Source organism: Artibeus jamaicensis, unplaced genomic scaffold (assembly GCF_021234435.1).
Source record: "Artibeus jamaicensis isolate MK-2021 breed Jamaican fruit bat unplaced genomic scaffold, CSHL_Jam_final contig_1284, whole genome shotgun sequence".
NCBI lineage: Eukaryota > Metazoa > Chordata > Mammalia > Chiroptera > Phyllostomidae > Artibeus > Artibeus jamaicensis.
Window position 1 is genome coordinate 1292317 of NW_026521249.1, and position 20190 is coordinate 1312506.

The 20190-nt window shown below is 39.8% G+C and overlaps 1 protein-coding gene across 3 annotated transcripts in view; it reads right to left on the reverse strand.

Moving 5' to 3' along the window:
* NCKAP5 (NCK associated protein 5) overlaps positions 1-20190 on the reverse strand; it is a 995643-nt gene that overhangs the window by 878654 nt on the left and 96799 nt on the right. The window contains exon 1 of one of the 3 annotated variants that reach the window (XM_053666798.1): positions 13950-14195. The exons of the other annotated variants lie outside the window; for them this stretch is intronic. The gene's annotated coding sequence lies outside the window, so the exon portion shown is untranslated. Of the gene's footprint in view, positions 1-13949; positions 14196-20190 lie in introns of those variants that run through there. 3 annotated transcript variants of the gene reach the window in all.

Consider the following 20190-nt stretch of genomic DNA (forward strand, 5'->3'; position numbering starts at 1 on the left):
ACTATATTACAAGGCTACAGTAATAAAAAAACAGCATAGTACTGGCATAAAAACAGACACATAGATCAATGGAATAAAACAGAGAACCCAGAAATAAACCCATACCTATATGGGTTTATTAGTCTACAACATAGAAGACAAGAATATACAATGGAGTAAAGACAGTGTATTCAATAAATGATGGTGAGAAAACTGGACACATGCAAGCAAAATAAAATGAAATTAGACCACCTTCTTACATCATATATGAGAATAAATTTAAAATGGATTAAGAACTTAAAAGTAAGACTCAAACCATAAAACTACTAGAAGAAAATGTAAGCAGTAAAATCTTGGACGTTTCTCATAGCAATGTTTTTTTCTGACACACCTCTTCGGGCAAGGGAAATATAAGAAAAAAATTAACAAATGGGACTAAATCAAACTAAAAAGTTTTTCACAACAAAGGAAACCATCAACAATATGAAAGACAACCTACTGAATGAAAGAAGATATTTGCCAATGATGCTTCTGATTAGGGATTAATATTCAAAATTTACAAAGAACTTATATATCTTAACACCAAAAACATCAAATAATCCAAATGAAAAGTGGGCAGAGAACCTGAATAGACATTTCACCAAGGAGGACATACTGATATCCAAGAGATGAAAAATTTTTCCATGTCACTAATTATTAAAGAAATGCAAATTAACATCACAATGAGATACCACTTCACACCTGACAGAATGGCTATCATCAATAAGTCAACAAATGAGTATGATGAGGATATGAAAAAAATCAGAACCCACCCTGGCTGGTGTAGCTCAGTGGATTGAGGGCATGCCTACGAACCACACAATTGCGGTTTGATTCCCAGTCAGGGCACATGCCTGGGTTGCAGGCCAATTCCCAGCAGGGGACTCACGAGAGGCAACCATACATTGATATTTCTCTCCCTCTCTCCTTCCCTTCCTCTTTAAAGATAAATAAATAAAATCTAAAAAAAATCAGAACCCATTTGCACTGTTGTTGAAAATGCAAATTGGTACACCCACTGTGGAAAACAGTATAGAAGTTCCTGACAATAATAAAAATAGAACTGTCTTATGACCCAGCAATTCCACTTCTGGGTACTTACCCAAAGTAATGCAAGACACTATTTTTAAAAAAATAAATACACCCCTATGTTTACTGCAGCATTATTTACAATAGCCAAGATATGGAAGCAACCTAACCCATACCCACCCAACCCATCAACAGACAATTAGATAAAGAACAGGTGTTACATATATACAATGAAATATTACTTGGCCATAAAAAATCATGAAATTTTACTCTGTGACAATACAGATAAAGCTAAAGGGTATTATATGCTAGATGAAAAAAGTCAGACAGAGAAAGACAAATACCATAGGATTTCATTTATATGGAATCTAAAGAACAAAATACGTGAACAACAAGGACAATAACAACAACAAAAAACAGAAACGGACTCATATCCAGAGAACAAACTGATGGCTGCCAGATGAGGCTGGGTGAAAAATGTGAAGGAATTAAGAACAAAAAATTGTTAGTCACAGATGGAGATGTCATGGAGATGTAAACTACAGCATAGGAAAAATATAGTCAATAATAATGTGATAATAGTTATCACAATGCCAGGTGGGTACTAGATTTATTGGGGAAACACTTGATAAATTATATAAGGGTCTAACTACTATGCTGCATACCTTAACTAATATACAATAATATTGAATGTTAACTGTAATTGATCTTTTTAATTGTCAATAAGCCTGATACATGAACCAACCATAAATTAAGCATGTAAACTTGGCTCTGGGCTTCCTGGCAGTTGAAGTAAAAAGGAAACATGATCAGAGTTCTTAGTACTCTCTGATCAGTTCCTAGTACTAACCTATGCAAGATATTTTTCATGTCTTTACAAAGGAATCATAAAATGATACAGCATCATTATAAAGTAAAAGAAATAAGAGTTTGGTGAAATTTGATCCCAAATAACTCTTTGTCAAGTAGGGGACATGTTTGCTGTCATCCCCACACCCATTCCATGGGGAATTGACAATGACAGGAACAGTGTTCAGGTGGGTGCTTGATCAGTATTGGGTACCATCAACTGGTACTAGGGCACCCACAAGAGATATTAACCAGGAAGAGACACCATGAGTTACTCCAGGGAAAGTGAGAATACTGAATGCAAACACAAACTAAAGTTAGGAATCAGAGGGATCAAATGTGTGGAAAAGACAGAAGCAGAAGTTCAAGCACTGTAGAGCCTCCAAAGTCTTGTCGAAATGTTGTCTTACTGTTGAGTGTTATCTGGCCATCTCCCAGTGGAGCAGCTACCCTCCTGGGCATCTTATGGCCATCACTTGATCTCTTGACAGTGCAGATCAAATGCCTCTGCTTTGCTTTATGGTTTTCATAATTGATTCTAAGCATTCAGTAGAATGAACTAGGTCAACCCCTGTTCCACTTGCACTCTAAAATAAACTTGTGGTTGCATGCAAATTAACTCTTCTTTGTTCCATCTTCTAATGTATTACCTCTTTGTATGACCACATTCAACTGTACCACTTCCTTTTTGGGCTCAGGTAGCTGTGTTCCTTTCTTGAATAGCCTCTGCCCTCACAGAGACAGCATTGCCTGTGGAATCACTCCTGTTTACTCATGTCTTGTCTCATAACATCTGACCATCCGGTCCACAGCGACAACCTCTTTCATCCTCTTTCATTTTCAGTTTCTACAGAGATTAATTTAAATTTACAAAGCCTGTACTTGGAAGAGGCCTTGAAATCCTTCAGCTCACCTCTCTTATCAATGAAGATCATCACTGTCTGACTACTTTCAAGGACAAGGACTACGTCATAGGGTCCCAGCTTCTTTCTGAGAATTCCCAAATGATAAAAGTTCTGCCTAATAATAGGTCACTACTTTTTTTTTTAACATTCATCCTTAAGAAGTAGTGGAAGTTAAGTAGTGTTCTCCAGAGTAAACTAAAACATCACCTTACCTTCACATACTGTTAATGGGAATACAAATTGGTACAACCACTTTGGAAAACCATTTGGCAGTATTTCCTAGGTACCCTGTGATGCATCAGTCACATACATACACATACTCACAATCCACAGGTATGTGTATGTTTGTTCATCAAGAGTCATGGACTAGAACATTTGTAGAAGCACTATTTGTAATGGTCCCAAACTGGAAACATCCAAATGCCTATCAACAATAGAAAGAATATACTAAGATACATTCCATGAAAACTCTACAACTAAACACAGAATTGTGGATGAATCAGATACATAAAATTTGAATGATTGATAGATACTTATACATATTATGTGTTTCCATTTTTATGAAGCACAAAACCAGGCAAAACTAATCTGTGCTTCTAGAAGCCAGCATACTGATTACCTTGGCGGTGTGACTGAAAGGCCCTTGAGAAGGGCGTCTGAGGTGCCGCCAATGTTCTGTAGACTGGGAGCTGGTGATATGGGCCTGACCGGCATGTACAGCTTTATCAAACTGTATACTTTTGTGTACTTAGTTGTATTATACTTCAAAAAAGTTTTTAAATCCTCTTCCTCCTCTAAACAGGCTGAATAAATACAATTTCTTCTGCCACTTCTCATAGATATAGGTTCTAGAATGTTCAAGATCTACTTACAAACTTTTAGATGTGGCAGAGCTCTAGCCATTCATTTGGAAATTAATCATATTGATTGGTTCACAGTATTTTTAAATATCCATGTGGGCCCTTTCCTCTCACATGTTGTGAGCCCCATAAACACAAGTATTTTTCCTTTTGATCCTCCAGAAGCCCATATATCCAGTGTCCATAGTACACTCAGAAATATTCTTCTTCCCTCGTCTTCCTCAGTGAGTGCAGGCAAAGATCAAATTTACCTGAGGCTTCTTTGATAAATCATCCCAAGTATTGTATTCCTTTTTTATTTTTTAATTAAATGTTTAATGCTAATTTATCTGGTGAAAACGAATTTTCTTTTCCTCTTGTAATCTCAAGCTGATCTAAAGACTGCCCTTTGCCCTAATGTATGGACCCTTTTCAGATGCCTCCATATGGAGAGGTGGAGACTTTTATCAAGCAAACTCCTCTAAACAATCTGATTCAGTATTCCGTATTTCTGTTCCTCTTGTCTTCATCATTCATAAATTGACCAAATGTTTAAACTCCTTTCTTACAATTCTTTCAAGGAAGAAACATACTAATGTGGACGATGAGACAATGAGAAAGAAGCATTCTTATTCATGCAGAGTTAGGGGCATCAAACTTACTGATGGGTTAAATAGAAGATGAGATCCATGAGTAATAGAATACAAACCACATCTCTAATGAAAAGAAAGAATTCTGCATTCTAAATAATGGAATGAAAATAATGCTTTTGATGTTGATAAGGCTTCTGGCTGATCATTTATCTTTCCAGAGCAAATACTGCAGGAAAAATTAATGTTATTTTTCTCTCTGCTTTGCACATTCACTTGCACACTTGGTATCTGACATGTTTGGTTTCTGCACAAAGTTTGCTACATTTTCCTTTCCCACTTTACACAGCTTTTCCCCCAGAGAATATTCATGGGCATCAGTCACTTCAATGAACAAAGAGTAAAAACAGAGACCAGCTTCTGGGCCACATTCATATTCCTGTCACCCACCACCTTTGCAACCAATGTTTTTGGCCTTTACAAGCACAGCCCATCCCACCCCAGGTTTGTGTGTGTGTTTGCATGTATGTATATGTGTGTATTTATTTACTTATTTATTTATATACACATATAGAGAAATATTTATATAGGGATAGGGATAGACATATGGAGATAGATAGAAAGGAAAGATAGAGAATAAAATTATAAATCTGCAAAGATGCTTACCAAGTCCACTGAGGAACTATTTCTAAAAAATGGAAGACACGTGTCAGTTCTTTATAAAGATCATGCAAAACAGAAAAGGAAAATCTAAGAAAGCTACTCATGCAGAAAGTATTTAATCAAAGAGTAAAGACAATTATAACATCTGTTAATCTTCCATGGGGGTTATAATTAAATGCTTTGGAGAAATACCCTTTCAAGGGTACTTCTTTAACATCTGTTGTGAGGACACCCAGCATTGCACAGTGATGAATCGCTTCAGCACCTTGGAAAAATGGGACTCCTGGAGATCACAGACACTGTGGAAGTCCCCATGCATGCAGCCCAGACCTGCACCCACTGTCCTGGGGGAGGAAAGTGCTCCTTGGTGCTTTCTGTTGTCCATCAGACTGCAGGCACTCAGCATTAAGGAATAACAGGATCATGGGCCAGAAATGGCCTTGGGATTATCTGATTTCCCCCTCCGTTTTGCAGATGGGGCCACTTGATCCCACGTCCTACAGCTGGCTTGTGGCATGACTTAACAAGCAGGGTCTTTCAATTCTCTGTCCAGATTACACTCTGCCATGCGGCTTGGTCCTTTGGATTCTCTCTTACTTTGTCTTATAATTTAGATGTGTATTTAATAGAATAAGCATTATAAATTTATGAAAAGGTGGAAAAACTGAAATGATTCCTTTCTTTTTTATCCTCCTGCCCACTGAGAAATACTGACCATCATTATACTCTCCTTTCTGGGAAGGAAGATGAGGGGGGAGAGGTAAATGGAGGTAAATGAAGGTAAAGAAGGAGAAGAGCATAAGATATAAGAAAATAGAGGGAGAGATGGAAAGAAAGAAGGTGGAGAAATATAAGGAAAGAGAAATATGGTGGGAGAAAAGGAGAGATGGGGAAGAGGAAGTGAGCGGGAGGACTTAAGGAACGTGGTTCAAGGATGCAGAAAAAGTACATTAAGTTAAGACCCCATCAAAAGGATGTGGACACTCCATTATACTCACCCTACTCCATAACCTGCTTCCACAGTACTTCAAATAAGCAGTTCCACACACACCAAAGACCACAGGATTTTGCAGTTTTGCCAAACAAAATGCGGAGAAGATAAAGCCAGGGCATCACATGAACAGATGCAATATGTTGAGCAATGAAAAATGTGCACATATGGTGAGAACATAAAAAATGAATTCACAGTCCAAGAGGGGGTTAGATATGGGCAGTTCCCTTGGTAGTCCCTTGGCTACAAACACTGGTATATGCCAAAATACTGAACAAATAGGGCTCCTGACATGTGGCATGGGGATTAAACAAATCCCAGTGACCAGGACACATTGTGCTGTCATCAGCCCTCTCAACTCCGTTCAGAAATCACCTACTTACAAGGGCCCATTATGCCTTCAAGGATAAGGAGCCAATAATGGTTGCAATGGTCACCATGTAATGGGGGTCTACTGTTGCACTGGCTCTCTAAGCACTTTATCTCATTTAATCCTCACAAAGATTCTATAAAGAGGTAACATAATCTAAAAATCTGGTTCAAAGTCTTACTGTGCAATCTGGAACAAATTAACCTCTTGGTACCTTTGTTTTCTCATCTACAAAATGAGATTAATAGTACTACCTATCACAGAGAGTTATGTTAAGAATTAAATGAAACAATATAGAAAGCACGACAGGGCCAAATACATTGTAAGCACTTCATAAACAGTAGGTGAAATTGTTGATGCTACTACATTTTATGGACAAGAAAAACAAGCTTAATGAAGTTACATAACCCAAATCAGTGGATATCAGAACAGATATGGGAACCCAAGAATATCCAACAGTAAAGGCCATGTGGGCACAAACTGTGGCTATTTGGTTTCTGTTCCTCTGTCTGTGTTAACTGAATCCAAAGGTTCGGGTCATCCTAGTGCATAATGCAGCCTCTCAGGAAAAGGGTGTCCAGAAAATCTCCAGCCCAATCTGGGAAACATAAAAGGGCACATTAGCAGAATATTTTGTTTCCACTCCCTTGTCCTTATCAACAAGAGAAGAAAAATCTTTCTCCATTCTCTTCTTCATTTATTCTCAATACTTCAGAGCCCTCATTTAACAAACGCCATAAATACTGATGCATACATGACTAGAAATAAATAGGCACACACTCACTCCTTGAAAGTTAGGTAAAAAACAATGTCATGCCTTTATGCCGAGTCCACGGACATTCTGAATGCTCTAAGATTTGCATGTCATTGGTTGAGTTATAAAAATAAATTTTTAGAATTATTTTATTGTTCAATTACAGTTGTCCACATTTACCCCCCACCACTCCCCTCATCCCAGCCAAAGCCACCTCCCTCCCTTGCTTCCACCCCTCCCTTTGTCCATGTGTCCTTAAAAAGGAATGCTTTTATACGTGTAAAAATGGTGAGGAGAAAAGTATAAAGTGACAGTCTGAAAACTTGCTTGTATCTATCCATTTACCAAATATCTTCTGGGAACCCACCATTTGCCGGCCAGTGTTCTAGGTGCCGAGGCTACAATATTAAATGAGATAGACACAGGCCCTGCCTTCACAGAACTCATAGCCTAGATGGGGAAGATGTTTTTGATCAAACACATGACCATATATTTAATTACACTAATGATAAGTGCTATAAAACAAGTACCTGAAGCTAACATGATATATAACAAGTAGGGAAAGTTTTCCCATGGAAGGATCATTTAAGCCGAGCAGGAGTTGTTCAAGAGGATGGAGAGATAGGGAGGGGATGCTTCCTAAGAAACAGAGATTTTTGGTGAGTAGGAGGAACTGAAAACAGGCTAGTGAGTAGGAAGAGAATAGCTCCGCACTAAGCCACTGAATGGGTTTAGAAAAGCCAGCTCAACTGCCCGTGACTCTTTCCTTTACTGGACAATGAGTGTGTTGGTTCTGAATCTATGGCACCCTACAGACTGAGAAGATTCTAGTCCAGGCGCAGAGAACAGAAAACCTGTTTTGGTGAGAGTGGGGCTCACTCAAAAGTAGGAAGCAAGTATAAACTGTTCCTAGGAGAGGGGAAACATCATTTTTTCCCTTCACATATTCAGCAGCCAATGCTACTTCCCCAGAAGGCTGAGACAGTCTCCAACTTCAAAAGAAATGTCATGTATAGATTTTATGGCTTGGTATTCAAAGTCCTGGTTTGGTTGATAGGCTACTAATGATTTATCTGAATTCTCCAATTTCCCCCTAAGAAAACAATAAAAATGAAAAGCTAAGACTTCTAATTTCTCCAGCTAGAAAGAAATACGATGCACTTTAAAAATTACTTTCGTAGTTTTGTGGCTATTAATCAGGTATCTTACAAACAATGGCTTCTTAACTGTTGCAGTCTGTATGTGTTTATTCAGTTTAATAAGGCCCTCTACTGGCAATCTCTAAAAATACAGTCTCTTTCAAATTAAATAAACTATTTTCACTACTTGTAATCATACAAAATATCGCATTACAGATTTTACAAATCTGGGCTGAAAGAATGAGTGAGAAGAAAATTAGAAAGTAAAGATATAAGGACTCAGTTTGCATGGGGTATTTATTTACCTATTTATAAAACAACATTTTACAAAGTATCACTTGGTTTCCTCTAAGTTATTCTAGATGTCAAAGGTACTCAGGAACAAAGAATATTTCTTACATTAAAATACATCAAGTATTCATGGAACCATAAAACCCAATTATGAATGTTATTTACCAACTACAATAAACCATATCATGTCTGTCTCATTATCCACATATAAGTAATTGACTATAGTCAGAATAAAAGAAATATTGAAGGTAGGCCTTTTAAACTGCTTCTGGTATGTGACAACTAATAATTAGCTTCTTCCACTTCACAACTGACAATAAAACAGTCTATAGTGACTTGAGAATTTAATTACAAGAAGAATATTTTAAAAATACGTTATCATTGACACATTTGTCAAGCACTGCTGAAATGACTGGGAAATTTTAAGTACACTTTCCTAAAACACTAAGTAAAATTTTTAAATGAGGCAAGTAATACTTTTAGGAAAAATATTTTTAACAGGATAAAAATATAATCAATAATAAATGATTTAACTAAACAGTAAACATTTCTAATCATTAAAAAAATAAACACTAAATATACATTTAACCAACAGTGGTAATATTATTCATTGGAAAACAAGGAAGGTATGGGAGGTTTGAGAAATTTATATATTGTAATCCACCATAATAGGAAAAAAACAAATAAATTGATATTATATGTAGATATAAAATATTATTTAGAAATATCACGGAAACAAAGCTGAAAGAGTAGTAAAACACCTGAGGAGCAGGACTGGGAAATGGGAAGGAGCAACTCGGGGGACTTGGACTGCGAGATATATATGCAATATCAATATATGTATATAAAAATTTAATGCTATCATTCAGTTTGAATACTAAATTATATATGTGTGTATTCATTTAAGATATACAGAGTTATATATTTACATAAACATTTTATTACTGCTTAGTTTTCTAAACCAGGAGCATGTATTGTTGGATTTTTTTTAAAGTTTTTAAAAACAAGCCGGCACTGACAATGGAAACCATTTGGAACATACCTTTTGGACTGACATGGATCAGTGCTGTTTCCAGATTCACCTGGAATTGAATTAAAATTCAATTTGGAATCCAATTAAAGCACTAAGCTTTAATGGAGCAGCTTGTCGGCCATGTGTCTTGACAGTAACACTTGTTCCCACATTTCAGACCTAACAGTTCTTCTTTCCACACCATAATATTTATCTGCCATATTAATGTTTGAGCTTATTTTCCAGAATAGGCTTGGGACTTTCCTCTTGAACCCAGTCCATTGGGTTTCCATAGTGCATCAAAATTCTACTCAAAAGCATCACTAATCCAGAAAGTGTATGTCTAAGAGAAGTGATCTGTTTTCTTGTCCTGAAAAGACCAGGATTAATTTATGTAACTACTGGGAAGTGCCCTGTATAATTGAGACCCCCAAGCCAACATGACCCACTTCATTAGACAAGAGTGCACTGAGGCATAGCAAATGTTGGAGGTAATGTTCTGTGTATCCAAGAGATTTATTATTTCATCTATACAGAAAGCACAACTGGGAATCCAAAATTCCAAAGGCTTTAAACTTTGTAGAATTAGAGAAGTAGAGAAAAATAAGGCTGTAGGATACCTTGTATTTAAATGGTTCTATAACTTGCCACTGTTCAGCCTCAACTATCCTATTTAAATCCACTATCACAAAATACTACCATTTTTTCTTGGTAAATTTCTCCGGGGACCAATCAAATAGCCAACCACTCCCCACCCCCTCTTTTTTTTTTAACCTAAATCCCCTGGATTAAGCTCCTAATCAAACTGAACTCAGCCTACCAACACCCAAACTGAGAATGAAAATAATCTTGATGTTCAGCCATAAACTTGGGCTAGTCTGCAAGGGGACTCATAGCTGAGATAAAAGGAAAAACAGAAATACCAAAGAACTGGGCATGGGCTTTAGACAATTCTGAAAGACTAGAAAATGTGAATCACCAGTTCAACGGGGTGGCACCTGGAAGTGTTCATCTGATTTGCTGCTCTGACAGTATAATCCATTCAGGGGAAGACAAGAAAAATCAAAGTTCCATCATAGGCATAGCTCACCAGAAAAATTGCCTCCTACACCCAGAGAGCAGTACCATGAAAGGTACAGAGTATGGGCTCAGGGTTCAAATCTTGCCTCTCCCTCTTATCAGCTAAGTGACCTTTGAACATGACTTCACCCTGTTGAACCTCAGGATCTCTGCCTGAGAAATAGTATCACGGGATACCATATGCAAAGAACTTAGGAGTGTGCCTCATACACAGCAACCCTTCAATAGTGATTAAGGGGGAGAAAACAGTTTAAATTTTCTTTATACAGTGCCTATCAAGCATGCATTCATACTTTTTTTTTCATCACCTCCTAAGAACTCATTCTGTGCCAGGTGCTGAGCCATGCATAAAACTACAAATTGGGGAAGGGCCTGCAGGATAAATTGGGTGGATAGATGTGCCACAGGCAGGAGTATAAAGGTACAGAAGTGCTAAAGAACAGCCCAGCATGTTCAGATTACAGAAAACATCTCTAGTAGCTAAACCAGTAATTCCCACCAAAATCAGCTGAGGAATTTTTTAGCTATTCCTGAATCTCACCATGTAGGTGCTAATTCATTAAGTCTGGGTTGGGACATGCATCTGCAAGGTAAATATTTATGACAATAACTAATACTTATTAGCACTAATGTATGCCTGGTATTATGCTAAGTGTTTTAGCTGTAATAACTTATTTAATCCTCCAAGGGGTCCCCATAAGATGGGCACTCTTATTATCTACATTTTAAAAATGAAAACTTGAAACAGATATGGGAATTAACCAAGACCATAAAGCCAGCAAGGAGCGGAGGCAGGACTTGAGCCAACACTGTCTGGTCCCAGCCCAAACCCTCAATCACAATTCCATGCTGCCCTGCGACCCTCCATGGAGGACTCCATTGAGCTGTCAGACCAGGCAACTCCAGAACTGATGTATGAGGACAATCGGGAGAGTGGGGAGAGGTGAGCCAGGCTCGGCTGGCAGGCATCACATCGTACGTAGCCTTGTTTGCATGCTGAGGAGTCTGGCATTGATGGCCTTCAACCAGAGTGAAGAATTTAAAGCCACTCAGCACACTTATGTGATATTTTTGTCAGCAAAGTGCAGAGGGCTGGGTGTTTGATGCAAGCAAAGGCATATTTAAGATTAACAATTGACTCATTCATTTATTTAGTATTATATATATTGAACTACTACTCCATACCATGTGCCATGAATATATGGAGTTATTAAAACCTAGCCCTTGTTTTCAATGGAAAGAGATATTGGACTATAAGGCAAAAAGCTCCAGACCCCACAGCAAAAGTCAGTGTAAGATGCCATGAGGGTCCAGTGAAAGAAATCCTCACTGCGATCTGGAGAATCCCAAGAGGCACCCCACATGCATGGATACCAGGAGCAATGCAGGTCCCAGAGAGAAAAGGAATGTAGGGTGTGAGTGGAACTCAGTTGACTGTTGGAATCTGAGGTCTACAGCTGTAGTGAGAGAATGAAGGGGGTAGAGGAATCAAGGAGAAAGTGGAAAGAAGGTTATACCTACAAGAGGGGCCCCAAAGAGGAGTCCAAAAAATGAAGGGAGGTCAATAAAAAGTTTGAGACAAAAGTAAAGCCGAAGCAGAAAATGTCACAGCAGGGAACAACATGAGGTCTATCCACCTGTATCTGGAACAAAATGCCTTCTGTACTTTTCAACTTCCTAAATCACCTCGCTTGCCTTTCATCCACCAAATGTAAAATAATGGCAGTTCTCTTCGGTTCTCTAGTGAAAATGATGAGCAAGAGAGACATTTAAAAAGCACGCTCAGAGCCAAAGACAAAACAGAAATGTTCTCTCTTTGCCAGACCATTTTCGTCTACACACCTTCACACCACCCTGCTCCTACAAGGCCAGTTAACCACGCGTGGGTCCTGTTTCTTTTATGATGCATGAGAAGCAGAACACGGAATGCAAGTGGCATGAGCAGAAGGATTTACTTTCTAGCTGTAGCACCATCACCATCTCACTGGGTGACTTTGGACAAATTATTTGTCCTCCTTGTGCCTGAGGTTTTCTTCTATAAAAGGATAAGCTTTGAGTAATATTTTGAAAACTGCTTTAGCAGCAAATCCCTTATTTTAAATGAAAATTTACAGAAAGCACTGAGCTTTAATCCATGAAACATACACAAGCACAGTGTGTGCTGATGGAAAAATTCGGAGCTGACCACCACACAGGAAGCTGCAAAATTTAGTACCCCATGGAAAACAGTCGAATATTTTGGGATCTTTCTGGTACTGGTCACAACTCTCTGAGACTAGAGAAGAGAAAGGCAGTGAAGGCTGTCACTGCTCTCCTGGGCTAGTGACAGAGCAGCTAAATTGGGGAGCAGGCCAGGTCTCCAGGAATGACTTATGGGGTTTGCATGCAGGAGGTAACAGGCTAACAGTCATTTCTTGCCAATCTGCACAGTGCAGCTGACAGTTCTAGAAGGCAGGACTCAGCCCCAATTTGCTATTGGCTGCAAGGGGCTGAACCGCAGGCACTGAAGGGCAAGCACAGTATCTTCAAGCTGGCAATAGAGAGACAAACTCACAGAACTCCTGAGCACAGCTTCTAAGTGGCTAGGTGGCCCACCACAGCTGTGATAAGAGGGAGCTCATGTCCAGGCCGGCACACATGGAACACACTCTTCCTACACCCCAGAGAATATCAGAATAGATTTAAAGAATCAGAAGGAAAGTGAAAGAGAGGATGTGGATCTTGAATTCTGACCTCGCTGTGTGTAAAAACTTGACTTCTTCAGGAGTACGTTATTTCAGGTTTCTAACTCAGAAGACATGTCAGAACAGCGAATATTTCTCCAGATACTCAAAAAAATCCATATAGAAATGGTTTCAATTTCAAAACATTTTTCTATCCTATAAATTCCCCAAGAATGAATGAGCTTTTGGGGAGGGCTGGTGCCATCAGGGGAAAGGGTGTAGGCAGGAGGAAACAAGATACTGTAAACAAGAATCACACATTACAGAAATCTATAAAACAAAGAAAGGATCAGAGACAAAAAGTGGGTTTCCCCTCCAGCACATCAGTTAATTAAAAATTAGTCTTTATAGTTTTCTATTAAAATTCTTAGGTCAACCTAATTGGCTTTTGTATGGTTGGTTGCTTCTTATTTACCAAAAAAAAAAAAAATTCCTACAGAGGAAAGTAATTAGGAACTCAGCATTATCTTGTTATCATCTCTGTCCCAGTGCCTCTTCTCAGAGACAAGGAGTCCTCCACACCCAAGAGGCAGCTTCAGCGCACTATAATTACTCGGAGCAAATGCATACTTGTGGTGGCAGCCCAGAGAGCCTGTAGAAATGCGTAAACATCATTATCTCACTTTAAAAGGAAAGCAAGCTGTATAAATAAGAAAAACTGTTACAAGAGTTTTAAAAAAATTCCAACAGTCTTACTTGCAGTTAGCGCTTCAGTCAACACATATCACAGTCCTGGAGACAGACACAGGAACTGCAACAATTCTCTCTCTCCAGCTAAAACTTTTTTCCCCGAGTTCATCCTCTGTTTATTTTTGAAGCATTAAAAGGCTGCGCTAAAAAGACACACTCAGTTTTCCTGAATATCCAAAGCAGCAGCAAAGTCCTGTGGAGAATTCACAGCAAGTTTGCGGAGACTTGCTCCCTCCGCTGCGGCTCTGTGGTTGCTCCCAGCTTGTAAATACAAGCTCCGTGGACAAAGTCCCAAATGACATCACTGGCAGCTGCTTATTGTTGAGTCTTTATTAACTGACTGTCAAAAAAAAAAAGGAGGGGGTGGGGAGCAAGAGTATCTTTTCTGCAGCAAAAAGCGGCATCTTGGAGTGGATTCCAGTTATACATTCATTCATTAGTAATCCCATTGATTCAAGTTTTCAAGAGCTTGGTTTCTCTCAGGTTAGACCCTCTCTCCTGAACAAAACCAAGAATCTCCTCCCGTAACTTACACTGGATAAACCGAAGACAGCAAGACAGGGAGGGAAAGTCTGAAACACCAGCACAGCCCTATCACGTTGTTTACCCACCTGTTTCCAGTCGGCTTCAGAGTTTGATGATTCACTCACACCAGAATATTATGTTGCCAAACAACTTTTACTGGGATCTGCATACCTGCCTCACATTTTTTTTAGGTGGATCGTCCTGGGTTACAGTTATGTTTAGATATACTCTGAAGTTTGCATTGGGGTAGAAAGAAGGGCCCCTTGAAATTACACATAAAATTTTTGTGTATGTACAAGCAGACAGGTAGTTTCCTGATAAAAATGCTGGAAGCTTTCTTCAGATTCTCAACATTTTAATGGCTAAGCCATTTTAGTGGCTTATCTATCCCCTGCCCTCCCCCCCCAAAAAAAAAACAAAACCAAAAACCCCAGCCCTACCAAATATCTAATAATCTCAAGGGCTACTGTAAACTCAACCACATCCAACTAGCAAGTTATAAGTGGGCACTTTCACCCCTATTTTCCACTCTCTCATGGAATCTCTCTTCCTCCATCAGATGACTTTGCGTTTTTTTAACCCTCACTGGAGGACATGCTTATTGATTTAAGAGAGAGGGGAAGGAAAAGGAAAGAGAGGGAGAGAAACATTGATGTGAGAGAGAAACATCAATTCTCTGCCTTTCATATGCACTGGCACCAAACCTGCAATCTAGGCATGAGCCCTGACTGGGAACTGAACCTGAGACCTTTTGATTTGGGGGATGATGCCCAACCCACTAAGCCACACTGGCCAGGATTCTTACTTGCATTTTATAGTTATCTCCCATGCACCTCCAACTCCCACCTAGAGAAACCCACAAACTCTATGCTGTCTCTGCCCGAGGCTCCAACACTGTAGTCACTGCTTTCCTCCTTTCCTCTGAACTTCTACAGTGATGCTGACTATTTATATTTGCTGCTTTTTATATGACTTGTATTTTTAGCCTGTTTTTTAGCCATCTGTGTCTGTCTCCCAACTCAATTTGAAGGGTCTTTGAGGGCAAATATTGTGTCGTGCTATTTGTTTATACCCACACTGCCTGCCATGGTGAATCTTAAACAGCAAACATGGAGAGAAGAGCCCAGAGGGCAGAGACGGGAACAAGGTTGGCAGACTCCACGGAATGAGGTGTGTATTTAGATTAAACACTTTCTCTGCCTTTGGAAAACAGTGACCTCACATCTTAGTACAGTGGAGAGTCACTGCATATCCCAAAATTATTTTCTCATGAGCAGTGATTGATTATTAATTTGGAAGAGTATCAAGACCCATGCATCTGCCACTTTTATGGAGGAATCAGTTAACAGTGCATGTCTTGGGTCACTAATGGGTCTTAAATCAATACAATATTTATGAAAAGCAAATTAGAAGTACTTAAATATTTTATAAGTACCAACCCTTAGACCCAGATATTCCGCTAATCCAGAGTGATCCCACAAATAGATTCACAGAAGAGTCCAAGGATATCAACTCAAGAATGTTATTTGCAGCATTACTTCTAAACCAATAGAATAGAGACAACTTAAATATTCATCAATATGAGAAAAGGTACAATACACAGACTGTGATCCATGTATATTGTACAACACTTAGAAGGAGTTGAGGAAGTTGAGGTAACTGTGCGTATACTGACACAGAAATAGGTAGTTGCTTGTTGAATGAAAAAAGTAAATTGCAGTACAGAACATAGCACATGATGAGAGGAATTAACAAATTATTAAAAATGGTTATCCTTGGGGAGTGGGATAAAGAAACATTCAATTCTGTATGTTTCTGTGTAGTTTGACATTTTTATTAAAAATAATGGTAAAAGTATATGATTGTACAATTTTCATAATAACCTACAAGGTGAATCCTAGCTATTCCTTCAACAAATGTCTGACATATAGAAGGTGCTCAGTAGAGATCTACTGACTGAATGACTGTCTGTGGAGTTTCTACTAGGATACAGCAGTGCATGGGAATGGGATGGGATAAAGAGGGAGAACCAGGCACTGGATTTTCATTTCTGACTGAATGACCCACTCAACCCCTTGCCATTCATTACATTTGAGAACTGATTTGAAAACCTCATAGACTCTGTCCACCTTAGGAAATGATTAAAGTTAAACACTCAGAACATAAACCACTGACCTTTCCTTTGTGCAATTGCTGTTTAATAAGTGGAGTTTTAAGGTTCAGTTCTCTGGTTGCTAGCAAGCACTGGACGGGAAGTCAGCTCCCTGTCATGGCTGGTCTAACATTAAGGAACTCTCTCGGGGAGGGGAGGGACCTCCAATCCACAAAGAGTCTTCAGAGACTTATTTAGGAGGCACTGAGGCTTTGAAAGTCAGTAGCCTGGAATGATGGCACAAAACCATGGTCAGTCTCCCCTACACACCTACATACTGTTACCCTACCAGTGGAAATTCACAGTCATAAGCTGTGCATAAGACACATTTTTCTTCAGGGAAATAAAAAGTCCAAGAAAAAGAGAGAAAATATCCACAAAGGTAAAATAGGGTTTTCAAAGTACTATTTCAGTCCTCTAGAGAAAACACGCTGGGGTCCCATCTTACTTCCTAGTGAGAAGATATCTCATGTCTGTAGTAATTCCTGCATGTTTTTATATTGCTATGATCCACATACCATAGGAACCTGAGGCCAGATTCTTTTTAAATGCACATTTGACACCCCTTGGGTGGCATAAAGTCACAATTTGCCAAGTTAGAGTGAAATACATGTATTTAACTTGACTTGCAACTTCATATGAAAATAAATAAGGGAAAGGTTAGGTAGCGGTGGGGGGGGTGTCTTGCCCACCTCTACCAGGTGGTCGTTAATGCTACAGCCCAAACCACCCCCACTTGTGGAGATGCTTGTCCCACCTCGTTCAGAGCCTTCTACTCCTTGGTTCCAGCAGTCTCCTCTCCCCACGTGGCCGGCTTCACCACGGGAGGACTGCCAGACCGAGTTACAACATGCATATATATGTCTCTATACCTGTTCATTTTCTTTTAATGTCCTATGTTGTATTCTTCGTGTTGAAGTGTTTTCTGTTTTAAACTGGAAAATCCCTAAAGTCAGAGACCAGGTCTGCAAGGTGTGAAACTCAGCCAAAATGTCTTTCCTGCAGGTGCTTGCTGGATCGCTGGATCTACTGAGGGACCTGTTGTCACTGGGACAGGTCCTACCCCCGGTGCCTGATTTCCTCTCTACCCCCCCGCCTTATCTTGATAAACACGTATAACCACTCCATTTGTTAAGCTCTTATATGTGTCATTTGCTTTAAATATGTGATCTAATGTACCTTTAAAATGACCCAGTGAGTTAGATACTATTTTCACATCCCTTGTACTGCTGAGGAAATTGAGGTCCAGAGAGCTATGTTCCTTCAGTAATTTCACTATGATCATACAGGTAAGAGGTAGATCTACCATTTCAATTCTGCCTGACCTTCCAGTGTCCTGGGAAGACTTAAATCCCTCTGAGGATTGTAAATATAAAGAAAGGCAGGTTGCAATTAGAAACATATCCATCTTTCAGTACTAACTTCTGATTCCTATATACCATTTGTAGCAGGGGGCATTCAACAGACCTTCGGACTTCAATCTCAAACCAGTGTGACTTCTCCTTTCTATAATGTGGCCCCTCTGCTTAGCTCTTAGGGGGGATGTTCTGTAGGCTTCAAAGACAGGTACAAAGACCATGAGAATCAGCTTCACAAGTATTAGTCTCAGAGCATCAGTGTGGAGTAAGTACTCCATGCCCTTGGAGATAGGCAAGATTCAATAGTGGAAGGAGAAAATATTGGAGAGCGGGCATTTAAAAGTGTTACCACCTGTTTCCCTTTACATGGAGAACTTCAGTGACTTGCATTCTCTTCCTCTGGTATCTATTTGCTCTTGTGGAGCTAATGGTTCTACTAGGGCTAAAGAGACATGTTGCCAGGCAGTCTGCCCTGTAAGAGTTAATATGATCAAAAATAGGAAACAGAAGAGATGTTAGGGGTAACCCAGGAACATCTCAGCATTTCTCAAACCAGTTTGCCTGGCTTTCGGGGTGGGGTTTCTGGGGGCCCTGGAACTGCATGTTGGGAAAGTGGCCCACAACCTTCTCATGCAGATGGTATGCAGACATATTTGAAGACATACTGGTTATAACAAGTTAGGTGAATAGATGACACTCTTGTCTGCAATCAGACATTAATAAAGATCGTGTAGCTTTGTCCAGGTTCCTTAAGGAAAGAACACTGTGATCAATAGAAAGTTCCTGGTAATCATTACCTATAATAGATCACATTTGACACAAAGTTGGTACACAAAGCACAACTTGGAAAGGTAACATGGGTGCCATGCTGATGGTCCCAAACATATAGCTGGATAAAGACATTAATAGACATTCATCACTGCAGATGTTACAGTAGTCTCACACATAAATCAAACAAAAACAAGTGTAAAGCATAAAGTGTGAACTCCAACAAAGTTCACATTGCTCCCATAATGACTGCTTTGATGCATGTCATGATATATCAAATGTCAAGCTGACACATGCTTTTTTCTCAGCTGGGAAGCAAGCGTTGCTTGCTGGTGCTCTCAACATACATGCAGTCTACCCACTGAGCTGCTGACACCTTCGAGACATCAGGAACCTTAGTGGCAGGGGCTGATATGGTAGATGTGTGTTTAAAGAGGTGAAAGAAGAGATGTAAATTCTACCGATTACTGTTTCTCTGGGACCTGTCTCAGAAACCGAGTACTATGTCCCCATATGTTTGCTTTCTCAACCAGCTCAGGTTCCAGGCCCAGCCCAGAGTGGTACGGCAAGGGTTAATGTTCCTAAGGCAGTGGAAGGCTTTGGATGAAAGGCCCTATGTAAGTATAAAGTATCACCGTGAAGCTGGAGGATTTTATTTCAGCCTCTTCATTGTGTTGTTGACAGTGCATACTGTGAGTTTGACATTTTTAACTACTTTGCTTGCCCCAAATAAAAAGGGCTGGGCAAGAGGAGGTGGGAAAAGGGGAGGGGTGGGGGAGCCATAGTCTTCCCCCAACTTTGATTTTACACAACTCCAATGCACAGCATTAAGGTCCAGTTTTCAAGCTGGGTCCAACAATGCTACTTCAGAGATTTATGTAAATTCATTAAACAAGATGCAAGTTGCATTCCTTTTAACCTGAGAACACAGTCCTGAAACCAGAGCCTGAGGGAGGTCTCAAGGGACTGGGCTGTCTGTAAACTGAGAAAGCAACTCAGTTTGTGGCCTGTAATGATTGTCTAAATAAAAAGACCCTGAGTTCGATTTCCACCAGATACTGAGAGGCCATTAAAATCAGTGATAGCACTAAGGGGAGGAAGGAGATTGGGACAGCCACTGACTTTCCCAGTGCGTGAGACCCAGATTGTCCTGTGATTAGGGCCTTCAGTGAAGCCTGCCCTAAATGGCATGACAGTCAGCTCTCTGGAGTTCCCAAAGCACACTGGGGCTCCAGCACTTAATAGGCCCTGCCCCCAGCTGCCTCACACCTGCCCAGACAACACCCCTAGGATGCAACAGGAAAAAAAAAGCTGATAACACTGGTAGGGTGCAGGGTGGAGGTGGGTGGAGGAGTGAGCGGAGCAGCAGGGCTGGGTCCCCAAGGGACAGATTCCTCCCTTCTGGAACGCCTGCCTGCATTTGGCCAAATGGCCAGCATAGCCC